The sequence below is a fragment of the Triticum dicoccoides genome, chromosome 3A (assembly GCF_002162155.2).
Source record: "Triticum dicoccoides isolate Atlit2015 ecotype Zavitan chromosome 3A, WEW_v2.0, whole genome shotgun sequence".
In the NCBI taxonomy this organism is placed as follows: Eukaryota; Viridiplantae; Streptophyta; class Magnoliopsida; order Poales; family Poaceae; genus Triticum; species Triticum dicoccoides.
This window is the reverse complement of record NC_041384.1, coordinates 670,848,680-670,872,078: the sequence shown is the minus strand read 5'-3', so window position 1 is coordinate 670,872,078 and position 23,399 is coordinate 670,848,680. Positions and strand designations below refer to the sequence as shown.

Below are 23,399 nucleotides of genomic sequence, written 5' to 3'. Positions count from 1 at the left end.
ACACAAAAAAGTCAAGGAATAAAAATAAAATTGGGTTGCCTCCCAACAAGCGCTATCGTTTAACGCCCCTAGCTAGGAATAACAAGCAAGAATAGATCTAGGTATTGCCATCTTTGGTAGGCAATCCATAAGTGGCTCTCATAATAGACTCATATGGTAATTTAATTTTCTTTCTAGGAAAATGTTCCATGCCTTTCCTTAATGGAAATTGGAATCTAATATTTCCTTCCTTCATATCAATAATTGCACCAATTGTTCTAAGGAAAGGTCTACGAAGAATAATAGGTCATGAAGGATTGCAATCTATGTCAAGAACAATAAAATCTAAGGGCACATAATTCCTATTTGCAACAATAAGAACATCATTAATTCTTCCCATAGGTTTCTTAATAGTGGAATCCGCAAGGTGCAAGTTTAGAGAGCAATCATCAAAATCACGGAAACCTAACAAATCACACAATGTCTTAGGAATCGCGGAAACACTAGCACCCAAATCACATAAAGCATAGCATTCATGATCTTTAATTTTAATTTTAATAGTTGGTTCCACTCATTATAAAGTTTTCTAGGGATAGAAACTTCCAATTCAAGTTTTTCTTCATAAGATTGCATCAAGGCATCAACGATATGTTTAGTAAACGCTTTATTTTGACTATAAGCATGAGGAGAATTTAGCATGGATTGCAACAAGGAAATACAATCAATCAAAGAGCAATTTTCATAGTTAAATTCCTTGAAATCCATAATAGTGGGTTTAGCAACATCTAGGGTTTTAATTTCTTGAATCCCACTTTTATCAAATTTAGCATCAAGACCAAAAGATTCAGAATTCTTAGAACACCTTCTAGGTAAAGGTGGATCATATTCAGTCCCATCATTATCAAGATTCATATTGCAAAACAAAGATTTAATAGGGGACACATCAATAACTTTTATATCTTCATCATTATTTTCATAGGAACTAGAAGAACACGCTTTTATAAAGGCATCTTTCTTAGCACACATCCTAGCGGTTCTTTCTTTGCACTTGCCAATAGAAATTCTCATGGTTTTGAGAGACTCATTGATATTATGCTTAGCAGGAATAGATCTAAGTTTCAAAGAATCAACATCAAGAGCAATTCTATCAACGTTCCTAGCCAAATCATCAATTTTAAGCAATTTTTCTTCAATCATAGCATTAAAATTCTTTTGCAAAGTAATAAATTCTTTAATATTAGAATCAAAATCAGAGGGCATCTTATTATAATTTCCATAAGAATTGTTGTAGGAATTACCATAATTATTAGAGGGATTACTAGGATAAGGCCTAGGGTTGAAATTTCCTCTATACGCGTTGTTACCAAAATTGTTCCTACCAACAAAATTCACATCCATAGATTCATTATTATTCTCAATCAAAGTAGAAAAGTGCATATCATTAGGATCAGAAGAAACATTCTTATTAGAAAATAATTTTATAAGTTCATCCATCTTTCCACTCAAAACATTAATTTCTTCTGTCGCATGCACCTTTTTATTAGTAGATCTTTTAGTGTACCATTGAGAATAATTAACCATAATATTATCTAGGAGTTTAGTAGCTTCTCCTAAAGTGATTTCCATAAAAGTGCCTCCTGCGGCCGAATCTAAAAGATTTCTAGAAGCAAAATTCAATCCGGCATAAATTTTTTGTATAATCATCCATAAATTTAAACAATGAGTAGGGCAATTACGTATCATTAATTTCATTCTCTCCCAAGCTTGTGCAACATGTTCATGATCAAGTTGCTTAAAATTCATAATATGGTTTCTAAGAGAGATGATCTTAGCGGGAGGAAAATACTTAGAGATAAAAGCATCTTTGCACTTATTCCATGAATTAATACTATTTTTAGGCAAAGACGAGAACCAAGCTTTAGCACGATCTCTAAGAGAAAAAGAAAATAGCTTCAATTTAACAATACCATTATCCACATCTTTCTTCTTTTGCATGTCACACAAATCAACGAAGCTATTTAGATGGGTAACGACATCTTCACTAGGAAGGCCGAAGAACGGATCTTTCATGACAAGATTCAGCAAAGCAATATTGATTTCACAAGATTCAGCATCGGTAAGAGGAGCAATCGGAGTGCTAATAAAATTATTATTGTTGGTATTGGTGAAGTCACACAATTTAGTATTATCTTAAGCCATCACGACAAACAAGCAAACTAACACACAAGCAAACAAAAAGCAAGCGGACAAAAGGAGGCAAATAGAGAGGGAGGATAGAGAGAGAGGGCGAATAAAACGGCAAGGGTGAAGTGGGGGGAGAGGAAAATGAGAGGCAAATGGCAAATAATGTAATGCGGGAGATAAGGGTATGTGATGGGTACTTGGTATGTTGACTTTTGCGTAGACCTCCCCGGCAACGGTGCCAGAAATCCTTCTTGCTACCTCTTTTAGCACTGTGTTGGTGTCCCCCGAAGAGGAAGGGATGATGCAGCAAAGTAGCGTAAGTATTTCCCTCAGTTTTTGAGAACCAAGGTATCAATCTAGTAGGAGGCTACACGCAAGTCCCTCGCACCTGCACAAAAAAATAAATCCTCGCAACCAACGCAAATAGGGGTTGTCAATCCCTATAGGGACACTTACGAGAGTGAGATCTGATAGATATGATAAGATAATATTTTTGGTATTTTTATAATAAAGATGCAAAGTAAAATAAAGGCAAAGTAAAATAGCAAAGTAAATAACTAAGTAGTAGGAGATTGATACGATAAAGATAGACCCGGGGGCCATAGGTTTCACTAGTGGCTTCTCTCGAGAACATAAGTATTCTACGGTGGGTGAACAAATTACTGTTGAGCAATTGACAGAATTGGGCATAGTTATGAGAATATCTAGGTATGATCATTTATATAGGCATCACGTCCGAGACAATTAGACCGACTCCTGCCTGCATCTACTACTATTACTCCACTCATCGACCGCTATCCAGCATGCATCTAGAGTATTAAGTTAAAACAGAGTAACGCCTTAACCAAGATGACATGATGTAGAGGGATAGACTCATGCAATATTAAGAAAATCACATCTTGTTATCCTCGATGGCAACAATACAATACGTGCCTTGCTGCCCTTACTGTCACCGGGAAAGGACACCGCAAGATTGAACCCAAAGCTAAGCACTTCTCCCATTGCAAGAAAGATCAATCTAGTAGGCCAAACCAAACTGATAATTCGAAGAGACTTGCAAAGATAACCAATCATACATAAAAGAATTCAGAGAAGATTCAAATATTATTCATAGATAGACTTGATCATAAACCCACAATTCATCAGTCTCAATAAACACACCGCAAAAAGAAGATTACATCGAATAGATCTCCACAAGAGAGGGGGAGAACATTGTATTGAGATCCAAAAAGAGAGAAGAAGCCATCTAGCTACTAACTATGGACCCATAGGTCTGAAGTAAACTACTCACACTTCATCGGAGAGGCTATGGTGTTGATGTAGAAGCCCTCCGTGATCGATGTCCCCTCTGGCGGAGCTCCGGAACAGGCCCCAAGATGGGATCTCGTGGATACAGAAAGTTACGGCGGTGGAATTAGGGTTTTGGCTCCGTATCTGATCGTTTGGGGGTACGTGGGTATATATAGGAGGAAGAAGTACGTCGGTGGAGAAACAGGGGCCACACGAGGGTGGAGGGCGCGCCTGGGGGGGGGGGGCAGGCGCGCCCCCTACCTCATGGCCTCCTGTTAATTGGCTTGACGTAGGGTCCAAGTCTCCTGAGTTGTATTCGGTGAGAAAATCACGTTCCCAAAGGTTTCATTCTGTTTGGACTTCGTTTGATATTCCTTTTCTTCGAAACCCTAAAACAGGAAAAAAGAACAATTCTGGGTTGGGCCTCCGGTTAATAGGTTAGTCCCAAAAATAATATAAAAGTGGATAATAAAGCCCAATAATGTCCAAAACAGTAGATAATATAGCATGGAGCAATCAAAAATAATAGATACGTTGGAGACGTATCATAGATCAAGACGCTTAATTGGACTTTCACAAAGCACATACCTTGACAAAGTTTTGAAGAAGTTCAAAATGGATCAAGCAAAGAAAGGGTTCTTGCCTGTGTTACAAGGTGTGAAGTTGAGTAAGACTCAATGCCCGACCACTCTAGAAGATAGAAAGAAAATGAAAGATGTTCCCTATGCTTCAGCCATAGGCTCTATCATGTATGCAATGCTGTGTACCAGACCTGATGTGTGCCTTGCTATAAGTCTAGCAGGGAGGTACCAAAGTAATCCAGGAGTGGATCACTGGACATCGGTCAAGAACATCCTGAAATACCGAAAAAGGACTAAGGATATGTTTCTCGTTTATGGAGGTGACAAAGAGCTCATCGTAAACGGTTACGTTGATGCAAGCTTTGACACTGATCCGGATGATTCTAAATCGCAAACCGGATACGTGTTTACATTGAACGGTGGAGCTGTCAGTTGGTGCAGTTCTAAACAAAGCGTTGTGGCGGGATCTACATGTGAAGCGGAGTACATAGCTGCTTCGGAAGCAGCAAATGAAGGAGTCTGGATGAAGGAGTTCATATCCGATCTAGGTGTCATACCTAGTGCATCGGGTCCAATGAAAATCTTTTGTGACAATACTGGTGCAATTGCCTTGGCGAAGGAATCCAGATTTCACAAGAGAACCAAGCACATCAAGAGACACTTCAATTCCATCCGGGATTTAGTCCAGGTGGGAGACATAGAAATTTGTAAGATACATACAGATCTGAATGTTGCAGACCCGTTGACTAAGCCTCTTCCACGAGTAAAACATGATCAACACCAAGGCTCCATGGGTGTTAGAATCATTACTGTGTAATCTAGATTATTGACTCTAGTGCAAGTGGGAGACTGAAGGCAATACGCCCTAGAGGCAATAATAAAGTTATTATTTATTTCCTTATATCATGATAAATTTTTATTATTCATGCTAGAATTGTATTAAACAGGAAACATAATACATGTGTGAATACATAGACAAACAGTATGTCACTAGTATGCCTCTACTTGACTAGCTCATTGATCAGAGATGGTTATGTTTCCTAACCATAGACAAAGTGTTGTCATTTGATTAACGAGATCACATCATTAGGAAGAATGATGTGATTGACTTGACCCATTCCGTTAGCTTAGCACACGATCGTTTAGTATTCTGCTATTGCTTTCTTCATGACTTATACATGTTCCTATGACTATGAGATTATGCATCTCCTGTTTACCGGAGGAACACTTTGTGTGCTACCAAACATCACAACGTAACTGGGTGATTATAAAGGTGCTCTATAGGTGTCTCCGAAGGTACTTGTTGGGTTGGCGTATTTCGAGATTAGGATTTGTCACTCTGAATGTCCGAGAGGTATCTCTGGGCCCTCTCGGTAATGCACATCACTTAAGCGTTGCAAGCATTGCTACTAATGAGTTAGTTGCGGGATGATGTATTACAGAACGAGTAAAGAGACTTGCCGGTAACGAGATTGAACTAGGTATTGAGATACCGACGATCGAATCTCGGGCAAGTAACATATCGATGACAAAGGGAACAATGTATGTTGTTATGCGGTTTGACCGATAAAGATCTTTGTAGAATATGTGGGAGCCAATATGAGCATCCAGGTTCCGCTGTTGGTTATTCACCGGAGACGTGTCTCGGTCATGTCTACATAGTTCTCGAACCCATAGGGTCCGCATGCTTAACGTTTCGATGACAGTTATATTATGACTTTATATGTTTTGATGTACCGAAGGTTGTTCGGAGTCCCGGATGTGAGCACAGACATGACGAGGAGTCTCGAAATGGCTGAGACATGAAGATTGATATATTGGAAGCCTATGTTTGGATATCGAAAGTGTTCCGGGTGAAATCGGGATTTTACCGGAGTACCGGGAGGTTACCGGAACCCCCCGGGGACTTAATGGGCCTTAGTGGGCCTAGGTGGAAGAGAGGAGAGGCGGCTAGGGCTGGGCCGCGCGCCCATCCCCCCAGTCCGAATAGGCCAAGGAGAGGGGGGCGGCGCCCCCCTTCCTTCTTCTCCTCCACTCTTTCCCCCTCCCAAGTCCTAATCCAACTAGGAAAGGGGGGGAGTCCTACTCCTGGTGGGAGTAGGACTCCTCCTGGCGCGCCTCCTCCTTGGCCGGCCGCACCCCCCTTGCTCCTTTATATCCGGGGGCAGGGGGGCACCCCATAGACACAACAATTGATCGTTTGACCTTTTAGCCGTGTGCGGTGCCCCCCTCCACCATAGTCCACCTCGATATTACTGCAGTAGTGCTTAGGTGAAGCCCTACGTCGGTAGAACATCAACATCGTCACCACGCCGTCGTGCTGACGAAACTCTCCCCAAACACTCGGCTGGATCGGAGTTCAAGGGAAGTCATCAGGCTGAACGTGTGCTGAACTCGGAGGTGCCGTACGTTCGGTACTTGATCGGTCGGATCGTCACCATGCCGTCGTGCTGACGAAACTCTCCCTCCACCCGCGGGGAAGACCAATGGTAGCCACGTATCGGTCAAGGCTTTATGTGAAGCTAGATTCGCAGAAAACTTGCAGTTCAAGGCCCAGTCCACTGTTCAAGTTGCTTACTAGTGTAGCATAGAGTTCTAGGTGGAAGTTCAACTTAACTGTCTCTGCTGCAGTACCTGTATATAAAACAGTGTTTTGGAACCAAAGGCAATTTTTGTGTGCCTCTGGGATCTGGTGGGGGATTGCTGGAATTTTGTCTACTTTGGGCCTAGCCCAATAGCAGTTTCAAAAATTCTTAATAAATCCTAGAGGCCCACACAGCCCATTCGTGCAAGGCAAGAGGTGGAACGAAAGTTTAGTCCCATGTTGCTAGTTTAGAGAGAGTTGGGCCTCTTTATAAGGGAGGTTCCTTCCCCACTAGTATGAGCATGAGAACAAGAGGGGAATCCACGCATGATCCTCCTCCGCCGCCCGCCTCGCCATGACACGCCTCGCCTCGTCACGACACGACGCGGGAATGAGCCGAGCCAATGTCTAAATTTTTGCCACGCACTATGGGTATATGAAAGGTCACACGGAAGCTGAAAGATTTTAGCGAAAGTGGAGTTCGAATGCGAACGGTGTAGCCCTTTGGCTCCTGGCTGTTCGCTTCATCTCTGTCTCTTCGTTTCACCTCCCGTCCCTGCCCTCTCGCCTCCTTCCCTTGCGCCTATAAAAGGGAGGTCCCTCCTCCCAGAGAGACGCACCAGAACCTCTTCTTCCTCTCGCCACAAGTTCCTGAGCACTGCGTTGCTGCTACGTTCTTCCCCATCCCTGCTTGCGGCGTGCACCGCGGGTCGGGAGTGTAGGCCTCTGAAACCGCACCTTTTGAGTCCTGTAGGGGAGAAGGGTGATAAGGTTTTTGGGGAACACTCAGCGCGACTACTGACTTCTTCGTCATGGACGCCCCGGACTCCGATGACTACTTCCCCGAGGACAACTTCTTACAGCACTAGATACAGCTACGGTCAAAGCAGATTGGCTTCATCGGCTCTTGAATAACTTGCCGGTTGTTGAGAAACCTATACCGGGTATCCTTACGAACTGCGACAATCAAACTGTGATCACGAAAGAGAGTAGCTCAAAGGATAACATGAAGTCATCAAGACACGTTCAGAGAAGGTTAAAGTCTGTCAGAAAAATGAAAAACTCCGATGTTATTGCATTGGATTATATCCAAACGTCTAAAAATCTGGCAGATCCTTTTACTAAGGGTCTTTAACGTAATATGATAGATAATGCATCAAGGGAGATGGGTATGAGACCCACAATATGAGTTGTTCACAGTGGTAACCTATTCTTTGTGATCGGAGATCCCGTGAATTAGATGTGGAAGACAAGTTGTTAGTCAACTGAGAGGAGAGTATCCTTACTATTCACAATACCACTCCATGAACATGCAAAACTCTCCTAATCTGCCTTGCAGGTTGATGTATATCTTAATGTGTTCTAAGTGGCCAATTTAAGCAGAGATATTGTCCTGCAGAACATCTTTTGAAGAACACACCTATATGAGTCTGATTGTCAAACGTCGCAATCTATGAGAGTAGGGTTCTCTCTAGTAAACTCATGAAAGGTCACGGAGTATGACGCATATGCTCCACCCACGGGGAAGACCCACGGTAGCCACGTATCGGTCAAGGCTTTATGTGGAGCTAGATTCGCAGAAAACTTGCAGTTCAAGGGCCAGTCCACTGTTCAAGTTGCTTACTAGTGTAGCATAGAGTTCTAGGTGGAAGTTCAACTTAACTGTCTCTGCTGCAGTACCTGTATATAAAACAGTGTTTTGGAACCAAAGGCAATTTTTGTGTGCCTCTGGGATCCGGTGGGGGATTGCTGGAATTTTGTCTACTTTGGGCCTAGCCCAATAGCAGTTTCAGAAATTCTTAATAAATCCTAGAGGCCCACGCAGCCCATTTGTGCAAGGCAAGATGTGGAACTAAAGTTTAGTCCCACATTGCTAGTTTAGAGGGAGTTGGACCTCTTTATCAGGGAGGTTCTTTCCCCACTAGTATGAGCATGAGAACAAGAGGAACATCCACGCACGCTCCTCCTCCGTCGCCCGCCTCGCCACGCCACGGCACGCCTCGTCACGACACGCTGCGCCGCGGGTTGCGGAAAGGAGCAGAGCCGATGTCTCATTTTTGCCACGCACTACGGGTATACGAAAGGTCACACGGAAGCTGAAAAGATTTTTACGAAAGTGGAGTTCGAATGCGAACGGTGCAGCCCTTCGGCTGCTGGCTGTTCGCTTTATCTCTGTCTCTTTGTTTCACCTCCCGTCGCTGCCCTCTTGCCTCCTTCTCTTGCGCCTATAAAAGGGAGGTCGCTCCTCCCAGAGAGACGCACCCGAACCTCTTCTTCCTCTCGCCACAAGTTCCTGAGCACTGCGCTGCTGCTACGTTCTTCCCCATCCCTGCTTGTGGCATGCACCGCGGGTCGGGACAGTAGGCCTCCGAAACCGCACCTTTTGAGTCCTGTACGGGAGAAGGGTGATAAGGTTTTTGGGGAGCGCTCAGCGCGACTACTGACTTCTTCGTCACGGACGCCCCAGACTCCGACGACTACTTCCCCGGCGACGACTTCTTACAACACTAGATACAACTACGGTCAAAGCAGATTGGCTTCGTTGGCTCTTGAATGACTTGCCGGCTGTTTAGAAACCTGTACTGGGTATCCTTATGAACTGCGACAATCAAACTGTGATCACGAAAGTGAGTAGCTCAAAGGATGACATGAAGTCATCAAGACATGTTCAGAGAAGGTTAAAGTCTGTCAGAAAAATGAAAAACTCCGGAGTTATTGCATTGGATTATATCCAAACGTCTAAAAATTTGGCAGAACCTTTTACTAAGGGTCTTTCACCAAATGTGATAGATAATGCATCGAGGGAGATGGGTATGAGACCCACAATATGAGTTGTTCACAGTGGTAACCTATTCTCTGTGATCGGAGATCCCGTGAATTATATGTGGAAGACAAGCTGTTGGTCAACTGAGAGGAGAGTATCCTTACTATTCACAATACCACTCCATGAAGATGCAATACTCTCCTAATTTGCATGGCGGGTTGATGTATATCTTAATGTGCTCTAAGTGGCTCATTTAAGCAGAGATGTTGTCCTGCAGAACATCTCTTGACGAACAAACCTATATGAGTCTGATTGTCAAACGTCGCAATCTATGAGAGTAGGGTTCTCTCTAGTAAACTCATGAAAGGTCGTGGAGTATGACGCATAAGCGCCACCCGCGGGGAAGACCCACGGTAGCCACGTATCGGTCAAGGCTTTATGTGAAGCTAGATACGCAGAAAACTTGCAGTTCAAGGCCCAGTCCACTATTCAAGTTGCTTACTAGTGTAGCATGGAGTTCTAGGTGGAAGTTCAACTTAACAGTCTCCACTGCAGTAGAGGTATATAAAACAGTGTTTTGGAACCAAAGTCAATTTTTGTGTGCCTCTGGGATTTGGTGGGGGATTGCTGGAATTTGGTCTACTTTGGGCCTAGCCCAATAGCTGTTTCAGAAATTCTTAATAAATCCTAGAGGCCCACGCAGCCCATTCATGCAAGGCAAGAGGTGGAACTAAAGTTTAGTCCCACATTGCTAGTTTAGAGGGAGTTGGACCTCTTTATAATGGAGGTTCTTTCCCCACTAGTATGAGCATGAGAACAAGAGGGACATCCACGCGCGCTCCTCCTCCGCCGCCCGCCTCGCCACGCCACGCCACGCCTCGCCTCGTCACGACGCGCCGCGCCGCGGGTTGCGGTAATGAGCCGAGCCGGTGTCTAAATTTTTGCCACGCACTAGGGTATACGAAAGGTCACACGGAAGCTGAAAAGATTTTTGCGAAAGTGGAGTTCGAATACAAACAGTGTAGCCCTTCGGCTGCTGGTTGTTCGCTTCATCTCTGTCTCTTCATTTCACCTCCGGTCGCTGACCTCTCGCCTCCTTCTCTTGCGCCTATAAAAGGGAGGTCGCTCCTCCCAGAGAGACGCGCCCGAACCTCTTCTTCCTCTCGCCACAAGTTCCTGAGCACTGTGTTGCTGCTACGTTCTTCCCCATCCTTGCTTGCAGCATGACCGCGGGTCGGGACAGTAGGCCTCCGAAACCGCACCTTTTGAGTCCTGTACGGGAGAAGGGTGATAAGGTTTTTGGGGAGCGCTCAGCGCGACTACTGACTTCTTCGTCACGGACGCCCCGGACTCCGATGACTACTTCCCCGGCGATGACTTCTTACAACACTAGATACAACTACGGTCGAAGCAGATTGGCTTCGTCGGCTCTTGAATGACTTGCCGGTTGTTGAGAAACCTGTAGCGGGTATCCTTATGAACTGCGACAATCAAACTGTGATCACGAAAGTGAGCAACTCAAAGGATAACATGAAGTCATCAACACACGTTCAGAGAAGGTTAAAGTCTATCAGAAAAATGAAAAACTCCGGAGTTATTGCATTGGATTATATCCAAACGTCTAAAAATCTGGCAGATCCTTTTACTAAGGGTCTTTAATGTAATGTGATAGATAATGCATCAAGGGAGATGGGTATGAGACCCACAATATGAGTTGTTCACAGTGGTAACCTATTCTTTGTGATCGGAGATCCCGTGAATTAGATGTGCAAGACAAGCTGTTGGTCAACTGAGAGGAGAGTATCCTTACTATTCGCAGTACCACTCCATGAATATGCAATACTCTCCTAATCTGCATGGCAGGTTGATGTATATCTTAATGTGTTCTAAGTGGCTCATTTAAGAAGAGATGTTGTCCTGCAGAACATCTTTTGAAAAAACACACCTATATGAGTCTGATTGTCAAACCTCGCAATCTATGAGAGTAGGGTTCTCTCTAGTAAACTCATGAAAGATCACGGAGTATGACGCATAAGCTCCACCCACAGGGAAGACCCACGGTAGCCACGTATCGGTCAAGGCTTTATGTGAAGCTAGATTCACAGAAAACTTGCAGTTCAAGGCCCAGTCCACTGTTCAAGTTGCTTACTAGTGTAGCATAGAGTTCTAGGTGCAAGTTCAACTTAACAGTCTCCACTGCAGTACCAGTATATAAAATAGTGTTTTGGAACCGAAGGTAATTTTGTGTGCCTCTGGGATCTGGTGGGGGATTGCTGGAATTTTGTCTACTTTGGACCTAGCCCAATAGCAGTTTCAGAAATTCTTAATAAATCCTAGAGGCCCACGCAGCCCATTCGTGCAAGGCATGAGGTGGAACTAAATTTTAGTCCCAAATTGCTAGTTTAGAGGGAGTTGGACCTCTTTATAAGGGGGACATCCACGCGAGCTCCTCCTCCGCCGCCCGCCTCGCCACGCCACGCCACGTTTCGTCACGACGGACCATGCCGCGGGTTGCGGGAATGAGCCGATGTCTAAATTTTTGCAACGCACTATGGGTATACGAAAGGTCACACGGAAGCTAAAAAAGATTGTTGCGGAAGTAGAGTTCGAATGCGAACGGTGCAGCCCTTTGCCTGCTGGCTGTTCGCTTCATCTCTGTCTCTTCGTTTCACCTCCATCGCTGCCCTCTCGCCTCCTTCTCTTGCGCCTATAAAAGGGAGGTCGCTCCTCCCAGAGAGACGCACCAGAACCTCTTCTTCCTCTCGCCACAAGTTCCTGAGCACTGCGCTGCTGCTACGTTCTTCCCCATCCCTACTTGCGGCGTGCACTGCGGGTCGGGACAGTAGGCCTCCGAAATCGCACCTTTTGAGTCTTGTACGGGAGAAGGGTCATACGGTTTTTGGGGAGCGCTCAGCACGACTACTGACTTCTTCGTCACGGACGCCCCGGACTCCGACGACTACTTACCCGATGACGACTTCTTTCGTGACGTTGATGACCTTCTCGACGACATGGCTGGCGACGACACAGACCCCAAGTCCAGTGCTACTGCTGCTGCTGTCCCGTACGTGTTCTTGCTCTTTCTTTTAGAAGTTCTCTTGCAGTTCTTTGCTCTAGTGTCTGTCCTACATATGTTAGGTTCTACGCTATCTATGCAACCTGTTCTACTATCTGCTTTAGCCATGTTTGGTTGCAGTTCATATATGAATATTTTATTTACCTTCTCCCTGTCAGATCGCATGACTAGTTTTATCCATGTTATATTAGTCATGCTTTATCTAATATTTCTACTAATAAAATCATTTGGTAAATTGCTCATATTTCCAACAATCCAAAAACCTTATTATAGGCAACTTACCCCAAGTGGTTCTGCTGCTTCCATGAGACCTCCTATGTTTCAGGGTATCCACTATAAGAGGTGGCGCGTGAGAGCAGTCTTATGGTTTCAAACCATGAGTTGCTATGACACCACGCTTGGCAAGCCTGAAGGGGAGCTTGATGCCCAACAGGAACAAGCTTTTCAAAAAATGGATACTCTATTTAAGGCTGCTCTCTTGAGTGTTCTTGGTGAGAACATAGTTGATGCTTATACGCCAATTGATAATGGAAAAGATATGTGGGACACACTCGAGGCCAAGTTTGGGGTCTCGGATGCAGGCACTGAGCTGTACATCATGGAGCAATTCTATGATTACAGGATGACTGAAGAGTGCTCCGTGGTTGAGCAAGCTCATGAGATACAGTCATTTCCTAGAGAACTTGAGCACTTCAATTGTATGCTACCGGACAAGTTTGTTGCCGGAGGTATCATCACTAAGCTTCCTCCTTCGTGGACGAACTTTTCTACCTTACTGAAGCATAAGAGGTAGGAGTTTTCCGTTCCGGATCTCATTGGCACTCTTGATGTGGAAGAAAAGGCGAGAGCAAAGGACACACATGCTCGAGGTATTGAGGGAGGATCTAGTGCCAATGTGGTACAGAAGCAGAACTTCCAGCCCCACAAGTTAAAGACAAGGGCAAGTTTGATGGTAAAGCAAAGTTTGATGGGAAGAACAAGGCTGTCCAGCACAAGAACTTCAAGAAGAAGAATGACAAGAAGAAAGGTGTTTGTCATGTGTGTGGAGATCCTGATCATTGGGCTCCTAGTCGCCCTAATCGCTATGACAAGCGTCATCCTGGGAAAGGCGGCAAGACCGCTAATGTTGTCATTGGAGACATTGACATGAAGGATGCTGGGTATGGTATATTTCCCACTATTCTTTCAGTTTGTCATTCTCCTGATTGGTTGATTGACACGGGTGCTAATGTGCATGTATGCGGTGATATTTCCATGTTTTCGTCTTATCAGACCGCGGGGGCTTCAACCATGCTGATGGGCAATGGTTCAAGTGCTTCTGTTCGTGGTGTTGGCATGGTCGATCTGAAGTTTACTTCGGGGAAGATCGTGCGGCTGAAGAACATGCATTATGTCCCCTCCGTCAATAAAAATCTTGTTAGCGGATCTCTTCTGTGTAGAGATGGCTACAAGCTTGTCTTTGAGTCGAATAAATTTGTAATATCCAAGTATGGAACCTTTGTTGGTAAAGGCTATGAGTCAGGAGGCCTGTTTCATTTATCCTTATCAGACGTTTGCAATAAAGTTGTTAATCATGTTTGCAACAATGGTGAATCAAATGTATGGCATTCACGTCTTTGTCATGTTAACTTTGGTTGCATGTCACGACTAGCGAAGTTGAACTTAATCCCTAGGTTCACCACTGTCAAGGGATCTAAGTGTAAAGTTTGTGTGCAAGCTAAGCAACCTCGTAAGTCACACACGACTGCGGAAACGAGAAATCTTGACCACTAGAGCTCATACATTCAGATCTTTGTGAAATGAATGGTGTTTTGACAAAAGGTGGAAAGAAATATTTCATGACGTTAATTGACGACTCCACTAGATACTGCCGTGTGTATCTTTTGAAATCTAAGGATGAGGCTTTGAACTTTTTCAAGATCTATAAAGCTGAAGTGGAAAACTAACTTGATCGAAGAATCAAGAGGCTTAGGTCCGACCGTGGTGGAGAGTATTTTTCCAATGAATTTGATGCTTTTTGTGCGGAACATGGTATAATCCATGAGAGGACGCCTCCCTACTCACCTCAGTTAAATGGGGTGGCCGAAAGAAAGAACCGTACTCTAACTGATTTGGTTAACGCCATGTTAGACACATCGGGTCTCTCCAAGGCATGGTGGGGGGAGGCGATATTGACGACATGTCATGTCCTAAACCGAGTTCCACAAAGAACAAAGAGATAACTCCATTCGAGGAATGGGAGAAGAAAAGGTTAAAACTCTCTTATCTGTGAACATGGGGTTGTTTGGCGAAAGTCAATGTTAGCTTGGACCAAAGACTGTGGATTGTGTTTTCCTGGGATATGCTTTTCATAGCATTGGATATAGATTCTTGGTTGTAAAATCTGAGGTACCTGACAAGCATGTCGGTACGATCATGGAGTCGAATGATGCGACTTTCTTTGAAGATATCTTTCCCATGAAGGATATGGCTACCTCATCTAATCAGGAGATGCCTAGTTCATCGAATCAGGAACCAGTTACAATTACCAAACATGCTATTTCGATGGAACACTTTGAAAGTCATGTGGAGGAGAACAATGAAGTTCCTACTAGGAGCAAGAGACAGAGGACTGCAAAGTCTTTTGGTGATGATTTTCTTGTGTATCTCATAGATGACACTCCCAGTTCTATTTCAGATGCCTATGCATCTGAAGATGCTGACTATTGGAAGGAAGCAGCTCGTAGCAAGATGGATTCTATCTTGGCGAATGAAACTTGGGAGATAACTGATCGTCCTGATGGGTGCAAACCTATAGGATGAAAATGGGTATTCAAGAAGAAGCTTAGGCCTGATGGTACTATTGAAAATTACAAGGCTCGGCTTGTGGCTAAGGGTTATACCCAAAAGGAAGGTGAAGACTTCTTTGATACTTACTCACATGTGGCTCGACTGACCACTATTCGAGTTCTACTTTCACTAGCTGCCTTGCATGGTCTTCTCGTTCATCAAATGGATGTTAAGACTACTTTCCTAAATGGAGAGTTGGATGAGGAAATTTATATGGAACAACCAGATGGGTTTGTACTAGATGGTCAGGAAGGAAAAGTGTGCAAGTTGCTGAAGTCTTTGTATGGACTCAAGCAAGCACCCAAACAGTGGCATGAGAAGTTTGAAAGAACTTTAACAGCTGCAGGCTTTGTTGTGAACGAAGCTGACAAATGTGTGTACTATCGCCATGGTGGGGGCGAGGGAGTTATCCTTTGCTTGTATGTTGATGACATACTGATTTTCGGAACAAATCTGAATGTTATTAAGGAGGTCAAGAATTTCCTATCTTGCTGTTTTGAGATGAAGGATTTAGGAGTGGCTGATGTCATTCTGAACATCAAGTTGTTGAGAAACGATGTAGGTAGGATTACATTGCATCAATCTCACTATGTGGAAAAGATCTTGAGTCGCTTTGGCTATAGTGACTGCAAGCCCTCTCCAACACCTTATGATGCAAGTGTGTTACTTCGAAAGAATTGAAGAATTGCTAGAGATCAATTGAAATATTCTCAGATTATTGGCTCGCTTATGTACTTAGCCAGTGCTACAAGACCTGACATCTCTTTTTCTGTTAACAAACTGAGTCGGTTTGTCTCAAAACCAAGAGATGTGCATTGGAAAGCTCTAGAGAGAGTTTTGCGTTATTTGAAAGCCACTGCAAATTATGGAATTCACTACACCGGGCACCCAAAGGTGTTTGAAGGGTATAGTGAATCAAACTGGATCTCAGATGCTGATGATATAAAGGCCACGAGCGGATATGAATTCACTCATGGAGGTGGCGCTGTTTCTTGGAAGTCTTGCAAGCAGACCATCTTAATCAGGTCAACAATGGAAGCAGAACTCACAGCACTAGATACAGCTACGGTCGAAGCAGATTGGCTTCGTCGGCTCTTGAATGACTTGCCGGTTGTTGAGAAACATGTACCGGGTATCCTTATGAACCGCGACAATCAAACTATGATCACGAAAGTGAGCAGCTCAAAGTATAACATGAAGTCATCAAGACACGTTCACAGAAGGTTAAAGTCTGTCGGAAAAATGAAAAACTCCGGAGTTATTGCATTGGATTATATCCAAACGTCTAAAAATCTGGTAGATCCTTTTACTAAGGGTCTTTCACGTAATGTGATAGATAATGCATCGAGGGAGATGGGTATGAGACCCACAATATGAGTTGTTCACAGTGGTAACCTATTCTTTGTGATTGGAGATCCCGTGAATTAGATGTGGAAGACAAGCTGTTGGTCAACTGAGAGGAGAGTATCCTTACTATTCACAATACCACTCCATGAAGATGCAATACTCTCCTAATGTGCATGGTAGGTTGATGTATATCTTAATGTATTCTAAGTGGCTCATTTAAGCAGAGATGTTGTCCTGCAGAACATCTTTTGAAGAACACACCTATATGAGTCTGACTGTTAAACCTCGCAATCTATGAGAGTAGGGTTCTCTCTAGTAAACTCATGAAAGGTCACGGAGTATGACGCATAAGCTCCACCCGCGGGGAAGACCCACGGTAGCCACGTATCGGTCAAGGCTTTATGTGAAGCTAGATTCACAGAAAACTTGTAGTTCAAGGCCCAGTCCACTGTTCAAGTTGCTTACTAGTGTAGCATAGAGTTCTAGGTGGAAGTTCAACTTAACAGTCTCCATTTCAGTACCGGTATATAAAACAGTGTTTTGGAACCAAAGGCAATTTTTGTGTGCCTCTGGGCTGGAATTTTATCTACTTTGGGCCTACCCCAATAGCAGTTTCAACAATTCTTAATAAATCCTAGAGGCCCACGTAGCCCATTCGTGCAAGGCAAGAGGTGGAACTAAAGTTTAGTCCCACATTGCTAGTTAGAGGGAGTTGGACCTCTTTATAAGGGAGGTTCTTTCCCCACTAGTATGAGCATGAGAACAAGCGGGACATCCATGCGTGCTCCTCCTCCGCCGCCCGCCTCGCCACGCCACGCCTAATCATGACGCGTCGCGGGTTGCGGGAATGAGCCGAGCCGATGTGTTAATTTTTGCCACGCACTACGGGTATACGAAAGGTCACACGAAAGCTGAAAAGATTTTTGCGAAAGTGGAGTTCGAATGCGAACGGTGCAGCCCTTCGGCTGCTGGCTGTTCACTTCATCTCTGTCTCTTCGTTTCACGTCCTGTCGCTGCCCTCTCGCCTCATTCTCTTGCGCCTATAAAAGGGAGGTCGCTCCTCCCAGAGAGATGCACCAAAACCTCTTCTTCCTCTAGCCACAAGTTCTTGAGCACTGCGCTGCTGGTACGTTCTTCCCCATCCCTGCTTGCGACGTGCACCGCGGGTCGGGACAGTAGGCCTCAGAAACCGCACCTTTTGAGTCCTATACGGGAGAAGGGTGATAAGGTTTTTGGGGAGCGCTCAGCGCGACTACTGACATCTTCGTCATGGACGCCCCGGACTCCGACGACTACTTCCCCGACGTTGACGAACTTCTTGTCGACATGGTTGGCGATGACACCGACCCCAAGTCCAGTGCTACTGCTGCTGCTATCCTATACGTGTTCGTACTCTTTCTGTCAGAAGTTCTCTCGCAGTTCTTTGCTCTAGTGTATGTCCTACATATGTTAGGTTCTATGCTATCTATGCAACCGGTTCTACTATCTGCTTTAGACATGTTTGGTTGCAGTTCATATATGAAGATGTCATTTACCTTCTCCCTGTCAGATCGCATTACTACTTTTATCCATATTATATTAGTCATGCTTTATCTAATATTTCTATTAATAAAATCATTTGGTAAATTGCTCATATTTCCAACAGCATCAACCTCATGGAAACCTTCTTGTCCGGGCAGCTCCCTGATGCACTGCACGCCATGGTGTCCCTTGAGATTCTTGATTTCTCATATAATGGAAACATGGCTACAATGCCAAGAAGCTTGAGAAACCTCTGCAACCTGAGGTACTTAGACCTCGACTCGAGCCTCGTTGGTGGCCAGGACATTGGCAAGCTAATGGAAAGCCTGCCGCAGGGATACCCATCCAACAGGTTGCAACAATTGTACCTAGCAAACAATAGTATGGTTGGAACCTTGCCAAATTACAGGAGTTTGAGGCACCTGACCGGTGGGTTGCAAATTCTACAACAACCTCACGGGATCGATACTGTTGTCCATGGGAAATCTTAGTAGCTTGGACACTCTTGACATATCTTACAAATACTCACTGGATCAGTACCCACAGGGGAAGGATATTTTGCTGGTCTGAGCACCCTTGTACTATCCTACAATCACCTTGCTGGTAACATACCTACAGGAATTGGGCGCTTTGCTAGATTAAGCACTCTAGATCTTCATGGCAACTACCTCACTGGACATTAGTCTCAATGATCTCACCTTCATGTCCCGCCTCATCTTGGTATGCTCGCTAATCTGACTTACCTGGAGATTAGTCTCAAACGCTCCATGAAATCCATTCGAAAAAACTTGATGGAGTGGTTTTCAAGGTGGATTTCGAGAAGGCGTACAATAAAGTCAAATGGTCGTTCCTTCAACAGGCCTTACGCATGAAAGGTTTCGATGAAGCCTGGCGACGCCAGGTAGAATTTTTCACACAAAAAGGGAGTGTTGGAATTAAAGTGAATGACGACATAGGTCATTATTTCCAGACACATGAGGGCCTATGACAAGGTGACCCAATGTCTCCTATTTTGTTCAACATTGTAGTTGATATGTTGGCAATTTTAATAGGAAGGACTAAGTAGGCTGGCCAGGTGGGTGGTCTGGTGCCTCACCTAGTGGATGGAGGTGTTTCTATCCTACAGTATGCTGATGATATGATCATCTTTATGGAGCATGACTTGGTGAAAGCGAGAAATATGAAGCTGGTGTTATGCTTATTTGAACAATTGACCGGGTTAAAGATTTTCATAAAAGCGAATTGTTCTATTTTGGAAGAGCCAAAGACGAACAAGAGGCTTATATGCAATTGTTTGGATGCGAATTGGGGACTTTACTTTTTACGTATTTAGGTATACCAATTCACCATCGTAAGCTGACAAACAGAGAATGGAAGTGTATAGAGGATCGATTTGAGAAGAAACTGAGTTGCTGGAAGGGCAAGCTCATGTCATATGGAGGCCGATAAATTCTTATTAATTCGGTTCTCACGAGTATGCCTATGTTTCTCTTATCTTTTTTCGAGGTTCCAGTTGGAGTAAGGAAAAGGCTGGACTTCTATCGATCTCGTTTCTTCTGGCAGAGTGATGAGCTAAAAAGAAAATGCAGACTTGCCAAATGGGATATCATTTGTCGACCAAAAGACCAAGGGGTTCTTGCGATTGAAAATCTTGAAGTCAAGAACAGATGTCTTCTCAGTAAGTGGCTGTATAAGTTATCTGTTGAGATTGAGGCCACATGGGCGCAGATTCTCCATAGTAAGTATCTCCAATCCAAAACATTGTCCCAGGTGACAGCGAGGCCGTTGGATTCACCTTTTTGGAAAGGGCTCATGGGAGTTAAAGCGGCCTTTTTCAATAGGACAAAGTTTATTGTCGAAAATGGCGCTAGCACACGATTCTGGGAGGATACTTGGCTAGGAGAGACACCCCTTGCGCTTCAATACCCGTCTCTTTATATTATTGTTCAACGATGCGAGGCTTACGTTGCAACAGAACTCTAGTCCACCCCTCTTAATATTCAATTCAGAAGGACGCTAGTTGGCAATCATTGGGAAGCATGGATTCATTTAGTGAGTAGACTAATGGAGGTTTAGCTGTCTTAACAACCCGATAAGTTGCGCTGGAACCTTACTAGGACTGGGGAGTTCACAGTTAAATCAATGTATCATGTTATCAATTCTAGCTCCATTCCGACTTCCAAATATGTCTGGAAAGTCAAGGTTCCATTGAAAATCAAAGTGTTTATGTGGTTTGTACATAAAAAAGTCATCTTAACTAAAGACAATCTGACAAAGCGTAACTGGACAGGACCTACTAGGTATAGCTCTGTGATCGGGATGAAACTATCAAACACCTCTTTCTGGATTGCCCGTTGGCTAAGGTTCTATGGCGGACGGTGCACATAGCTTTTAATATTACTCCTCCGAGCTCTGTCAGCTCGTTATTTGGAACGTGGCTTAACGGGATAGAGTTCAAAACGGCGTGCCACATTCGCGTAGGAGTATGTGCTTTATTGTGGGCTGTGTGGAATTGCATAAATGATTTCGTCTTTAACAGAACTTAAAATATTCATTTTTTGCAGGTTATCTTTCGGGCCACTGCTTTGATCCGTATGTGGTCGCTACTCACTCCGACGGAGGCCAGGGAGCGTTTGGTTACTGGATCTATCCGGTGGGAGATGGTAGCACGGGATATATTCAACTGGTTTGGATGGCGGTCATGTAATAGGATAGGCAATTAGTTTTCCTATCTTTTTTATGCCAGCCGGTTGTGGCTTTTGTGGCCGTTTTTTATTGGCTCTTTGTGAGCTTTCACTTACTTTTTTGAGACTGCAAGACCTTGTTGAAATTATTTGATTTTTATAAAGGTGGCCGTATGCATCGTTCTGATGCAGAGGCCGGGGAGCCCCCCTTTTCGAAAAAAAACTTGGTCATTAGTCTCAATGATCTCCATGGTGTGCTTACGGAGTAGCACTTTGCTAAAATGGCCAGTTTAGAGACATTGGACCTATCGCAGAACCCCCTACTCAAGATTCACGTGGATTCAGACTGGAAGACTCCCTTCAAGCTTAGAGATGCAAAAATTTTGTTGTGCATTATGGGTCCCCTTTTTCCTGCCTGGCTCCAGTGGCACGTGAATCTTACTTACCTTGACCTCAAGCTCAGGTATAACCGATAAGCTTCCGGACTGGTTCACCACTGCATTTTCAACAATGGATTTTCTGGATTCCAACAATTCAATATATGGCGAGTTGCCGGCAAATATGGAGGACATGTCAATGACACAATTCTTTCTCGATTCCAATAGACTTACTGGGCCCATACCAAGTCTACCAAGGAATATCATCTACTTGGATATCTCCATGAACTCTTTATCAGGGCCTTTCCCATCCAACCTTGGAGCTCCAGGACTAGAAACACTGCTTATGTTCTCGAATGGCATCGTGGGTCATCTTCCAGAATCAATCTGCAATTCACAGAAGTTGATAGTCTTAGACTTAGCAAACAACCTTCTCATTGGAGAACTACCTCCATGTTCTAGAATGGAATCCTTGAGGTACCTACTGTTAAGTAACAATAGCTTCTGTGGACCATTCCCACCATTCATACAGAGCTGCAAAAATTTGGGTCTCTTGGATCTTGCATGGAATAACTTATCTGGAACATTGCCGATGTGGATTGGCAACTTGGTGCAACTACAATTTGTACGGTTGAGTTATAACATGTTCTCTGGGAAGATCTCGGTCATCATCACAAAACTCAAGTTCCTTCATCATTTGAATCTAGTAGGAAATAATATATCCGGATCCATCTCACTGGGTATGTCAGACCTAACAGCAATGACACAGATGGAGGTAAGGATTGGCTCGTTTCCTTATCAGGCGTATGCAAATGCGGCGGGTGAAGGTGGAAATAGCTTGTCTGCTGTCACCAAGGGGTAAGAACTTAAGTATGGTGTAGGAATTTTGGATATGGTGAGCATTGACTTATCATTCAATGGGTTAACTGGGATAATTCCAGAGGAAATTGCTTCTCTTGATGAACTGTTAAACATAAACGTGTCTTGGAATCGCCTGAGCGGTAAAATCCCAGAAATATTGGGGCGATACAGTCACTTGAGTCACTCGACCTCTCAAAGAACATGCTCTCTGGCGAGATCCCTTCAACCTTGTCAAATATAACATACTTAAGCTTCCTGAACCTATCTGAAAACAATCTTACAGGAAGAATACCACCAGGCTCACAGCTTGACACCTTGACACCCTGTACCAGGAGCACCCATCTATATACGAGGGCAACAGTGGGCTTTGCGGACCTCCTCTTGAGAAGAATTGCTCGACAAATGGTACATTAACGCAAGATGATCAAAGCAGAACTGGCCATGGTTTTGAGCCAATGTCTTTTAGATTTGGTCTTCTTCTAGGTCTGCTTCTCGGCTTTTGGTTGGCGCTCTTCACCATTCTATTCATGAAAGCATGGAAGATTGCTTATTTCCGCCTCTTCGATAAGCTGTATGATCAGATATATGTGCTTGTCGTTGTTAAATGGAGAAGATTGGCTAGAGCAAGAACAACAGATTAGGCATCACAAAGTAGCGAGTGAATTGCAAAAAACCACCACATTTGAAGTTCAAGAATCCATTTGCCACCACATTTCTAGCGCGTCTCAAAAATCCACCACTTTTCTTGTAAATTTTCTCAATAAAAACAAATGACCGGTTTGCCGTAGTTAACATGATTTCTGACAGGGCTGGCCCGCCTGTCGGGTGCCACGTGGGCAAGGCCAGAAGATGAGTGGGTTGACGACCGTTAGCGCTGTCGGTACAAAACAAAGCCCCCACTCCCTACTGCTCACACTCCACTCCACTCGCTCACTCTCTCACTCTCACTCCTCTGCTCTGTCACCTGTTGCCGCCCCGGAGTTCTTCGCCGCCGCCGGAGGCACGGTTCCCTCCCCGCCTTAGAAGATGCCGTTGTGGAAGGATGGAGAGGAGAGCAGCAAGGAGGAGGAGCTGGTCGACATGGATGTGGAGCAGCACTGGGTAAGGGATCTGCTTTGCACCTAGGGTTAGGGTTAGTGTTCAAGTGTTCTTCGATTTGAGACCATGTTTGGAGCAGTTGCTATTTTTTCTGCGGTTCACTAGTGCGCTACAATGCAGGTGAACCCTGGGACCACTATAGATGCATCCTTCTATGGTAGAGTTGCAGATGCAAGCATGATACGTCCATTTTGCATCATGCTTTTATATCGATATTTATTGCA

At 44.3% G+C, this 23,399-nt stretch overlaps 1 pseudogene; it reads left to right on the top strand.

Moving 5' to 3' along the window:
- LOC119272826 overlaps positions 1 to 22,718 on the top strand; it is a 53,261-nt pseudogene extending 30,543 nt beyond the window's left edge.
- Positions 22,719 to 23,399: the final 681 nt, after the last annotated feature.